The sequence below is a fragment of the Drosophila tropicalis genome, unplaced genomic scaffold (assembly GCF_018151085.1).
Source record: "Drosophila tropicalis isolate 14030-0801.00 unplaced genomic scaffold, ASM1815108v1 contig_643, whole genome shotgun sequence".
Lineage (NCBI taxonomy): Eukaryota > Metazoa > Arthropoda > Insecta > Diptera > Drosophilidae > Drosophila > Drosophila tropicalis.
Genome location: NW_027173124.1, coordinates 82,913 through 87,821, shown reverse-complemented (window position 1 = coordinate 87,821; position 4,909 = coordinate 82,913).

Genomic DNA, 4,909 nt, shown 5'->3' with positions numbered 1-4,909 from the left:
ATCAATGCGTGTGAAATTAACGCTATCGCAAGTATGGTGTTGCAGTGCTTCCGCCGTACCGTTCCGTTACCCCTGCTTGCGTTAGCAAATCGAAGCCTATTATGGCATCAAAACTATCAAGGGTATCTAAAATAAAAAACGGGGCATTCTTTCCGAAAATTCTCATGAAGCATTTTTCTTTAATTTTATTGAACCCGTGTATGGAGTTCCCAGTAAATGGGGTGTCGACAAGTGTTATGTTTCTTAACTTCTTTATGGGTTTTACATAATTCTTTGCCGCCCCAGTGTCGATTAGAATTTTTAGTGTTCTACCAGCCAACTGTCGCTCGACGAACGGCAGTTGGGAGCGTTCTCTAAAAAATTTAGCAAATCATTGTCCGGTATAGAGTCGTTCTCATCGCTAGCCTACGCGCGTACTGTTGGTGTTGGGCCGAGTCTTTTTGAGAAATGTTGTTAACATTCTGGCGACTCTGTCCAGTCATACGTTCTGATGCGTTCTGTGTCTTTTGAGATTCGCCGTAGCAGCGAACATGCTCTTTTCTATGCTATTCTCAGCCTCGCGAGCCAGTGCTAAAGCCGAAGGCAAATCTTTGGGCTGTGCTGGTATAACTAGTGCCTTAATAGGCCTCCTCAGGCCTGCCATAAAGGCGTGTAGAGCATCGCTCCTTATTTCTGTATTAAGAATGACCGCTGCTTGCTCCTCATGCGTCATGGCAATTTTATTTGTAATAAGAGTGAGTTTTTTCTCAACCTCATCATAGTACTGCATTAATTCTAGGTCTCCTTGTCTGACCATTTCTAATTGATGCCTGAGAACGCGCAGAGACGTTTTATCGGCGTATGTGCAATCAAGTGTAGCAATGATTGCATCGAAATTTAGCACAGTGGTATGTGTGTAAGCACTGCGCTTTATTTTTTAAAATGATCACCCCCTGGTAATGTGTTTCACTCCCTTAGTATCCCTTGTAGGCCTGATATGCCTCTATAGCTGATTGTCTCCAAGACACATATTCTTCATGGTCACCATTAAAATTCGGCACCGATTTAGCAGAGGCGAGTCTAACCTCACATCTAATGCTGGGGTCAATTGTTACGCTTTCGAACACCTGTACTTGGGGCGCTTCAATTCTAAGTGAGCTTACTTGGTTTCTCAGATGTTCGAGTTCGGCGTGAATCTCGCCTCTTATGCGTTGTTCTTGTGCCTTAAGCTCGGTGCTGCTAACTTTTAACGTTTGTGGATCCATTTCTGTTTGATAGAGTGCCTGAGGCCTAGATTGTACTATAATATCTTCGTCGCTATCAGATTTTTTTTAATGTTTCTAGAGGACCAACTCATTGGCAGTTGTCTAACACAGTGTTTTAGCGAATTCAATCTAACAATATAACCGCACACATTCAACCTCACTATTAAATTCAATGCAAATAATTTCAATGCAGATTAGTTACAAATTCAATGCAAATTAGTTACAAATCTAATGCAAATTACTCACAAGATCGTTCGTTTTTTCTATGATACTCTGAATTCACTCTTTGATATTTGTGTGCCTCTTGGTAGGCTGGAGCGGCTTAACAAACCTCCCTGGTTCTCTCGTGAGTTATCCAATTTGAAAAATGTGAAGACACGATATTATAAGAAGTTTCAAAAAACACGTCGTTCATCAGATTATGCTCTGTATACAGTCGCTCGTTCAAAATTCATGATGCTATAAGAATTATCTTCAGCGGTGTAAGCTTCAGTTTTCTTCCGACCCTAAACAATTTTATAACTTTGTTAATTCTAAACGTAAGACCTCTGTGCACCCATCTTTTTTGTCTTTTCAAAATAAAAAAGCAAGCACTGATCAGGCAATTGCCGATATGCGAGTTTTTTCAAAACAACTTATTCCTCAACGGAATATCGAGCAAGTCCGTATCCTTATCATTTAAAAAAGGCTAATTGCATTTTCAATCCAGTGATTGATGAAAGTTCTATTCTTAGCGAACTTAAATTAGTTAAACCTGTTTATTCTCCGGGGCAAGATGGTCTTCCTGGATGCGTACTCAGGTTCTGTGCAAACGCATTATGTAAACCCATTTTAAAATTATTTCTATTGTCTGTCGAATCTTCCTCTTTTCCATCTATTTGGAAGGAGTCGTATATCATTCCTCTGCATAAAAATGGCAAAAAGCCCGAAGCCTCTAACTATAGGGGTATCTCAAAATTGTCCGCTATTCCGAAAGCTTTTGAGAAAATTATAACTTCTCAATTGCAACATTTTTGCAGCTCTATTATTTCGCCATCCCAACATGGGTTTGTGAAACGTAGATCTACAACCACTAACCTTTTAGAATTTACATCAGTAATTATCAAGGGGTTTAAAAATGGTAAACAAACTGATGTAATATATACTGACTTTAGCAAAGCCTTTGATTCCGTTAATCATACCCTATTACTTTCTAAGCTGAGCGACATTGGGTTTCCACCCCTTTTCCTTTCTTGGGTTAGAGAATATTTAACAAATAGAAAACAGAAGGTACTTTTTAAGTCTTCTTTTTCCGCTTCCATTCCTGTGACTTCTGGTGTACCTCAAGGTAGTCATCTTGGCCCTCTGCTCTTCACACTATTCATTAACGATCTTCCATCAGTCATTGTTCATTCGCGTGTGCTTATGTATGCTGACGATGTCAAGCTTTGTCTTACTCATAAAGATACAGATTCATTTAGTCGACTACAAGCTGATCTTAAAAACTTTCAATCCTGGTGCCAGTTTAATCTACTAAATCTTAACACTACCAAATGTAAGGTAATGACTTTTTTCCGTAACTCTCCCCAACTGGTCACTTATTTTCTAAACAATAGCCCTTTAGAACGTTTAAATAATATAAATGATTTGGGCGTACTTATGGACCATAAGTTAAATTTTAACACCCACATTTCCACCACGGTCGCAAAGGCCAAGAGTGTCCTGGGTTTCATTAAAAGATGATCAAAAGAATTTGATGACCCCTATTCAACTAAAGTTCTTTTTACTTCGCTTGTCCGTCCTATTTTAGAGTATGGATCTTGCATTTGGTCACCTCAATATGAGTCGCACCAGATTAGACTTGAATCCGTTCAAAAGCAGTTTTTGCTATTTGCTCTTCGTGGCTTAAGCTGGGATCGCAATGTCAATTTGCCTTCGTATTCTAGTAGACTTCTCTTGATTAACCTTCCGTCCCTAACTAACCGTAGAATTATGCTTGGTGTTATTTTTATGCACAAGCTCCTAATTGGTGATATCGACTCGCCTGAGTTATTAGCTCAGGTAAATCTGTCGGTACCATGTAGACGGAGTAGACATCCTTTGATACCTTTATCCCTTAGTCGTTGTTCTTCTAACTATGCTATGCATGAACCTTTTAGGGTCCTCTGCTCTGATTACAACCTTCTATTCCCTGTAATCAGCTCAGAGTTTTCTATTAATATGCTTAAAACATCTATCCTATCCCATTTAGTTAATAGATAGCTATAGTATTATTTGTTTGTCTGTTTTTTCTATTGTGTATTTGTCCACGCGATTCGTGCCGTGCGTTATACGGCTGCACCCCTCGGTCGGTCGGGTGGGAGGTGGGCAGTTATCTGCTTGGGCTCGCACGTAACAGGCTATGTCCTGGTGTCGTAGGGTCCACTTGAACGTACTGCGCATAGTATCGTCAACGTCCGCTAAAAAAAAAAAAATCACTTTATGCTGCCAATTGTATTTTTATTACTATTTTTATATATGTTTGGTTTCAAATTTATATATTATAATTTGTCTTTATTTTTTTCGAACAGTCACTTACATGTTGGTAGGGTGTGGATTCTTGGAGGGTAATCCAATTCCGGTTGGGCGCCAATTAAGATGTTGGGTCCGCCCACTGGTTCCTGTTGAGGTTTACTGTTTATAGGATCCAACCTTATGAGATGATTTAGGTTGATTAGGATGAGATACGATTAAGTTTCTGAATCACAGACCTTGTGGATCAGCAATATATTAGAGATTATAATTCGTGTTACGGCCAAGTGCCGGAGTTATGTGTCTTTTGTTTAGATGGTTATACAAAACTGAATATGTTGAAGGAAATAAAAGAGAACTAAACCTAAGTACATAAATGGGAATATGAATCTAAAGCTAAGTACATAAGAAGTAAATATCTAAGGCGTATGGTCATGCTATGGGATCTTGGTCAGACGCTGTGTCAGCATATTTATGTTTATATGGAATTCGTCACATCGACGTTGCAGCTGCACAGATTGTTCTAAGACTTAGTGCGAAGGCAGTTCGTTGGATTGTTTGTTAACTTCTCCCCTTCTAAGTTCATTGCCGTCCTCGGTGATGCATGACTCTTGGACGAATCTTTGCAGTTTAGCAGCTGACTTCCTCTGGTACCTGCAGTAACCAGCTACGACGAGGCTACAGAGCAAGAAGCTTACAAGTACTCCGATCGCGAACCAAACCTTGGGCGATCCGTTGGATATCAAATCATCATTCAACTCCCGGATGGCGTTTAGGTTGAGTTCATTCATTCGCTGTAGCAGAGGTAGACTTAACACATGATCGTGTCACGTTATATACAGCAAAGGGGAAGCCGGGATGCCAGGAACCTTGCTTACGACCTTGTTGTGGTTGAGGTACATGGTCGCGTTTATCGTAGCGCTTTTCTCAAACGTTATAAGATGGGTTCCGTTGGCGTGTATGCTAATACTCGCAAGCTTGTTGACAATAATTATCCCCTCGTCAACCCTTGTAATGGGCTCCAGGTGACTGGGCTGCGTGCGACATATTGCAGATTGCCCTGAATGTAGTACGCGAGAGCATGTGTCGTGCTTAGCCAGTTTGCAAAATGTTACGTGATTGTTGGTAACGCATTCTGTGACCGCCTTTACTTCGTCGTCGCATTCTACCACTAT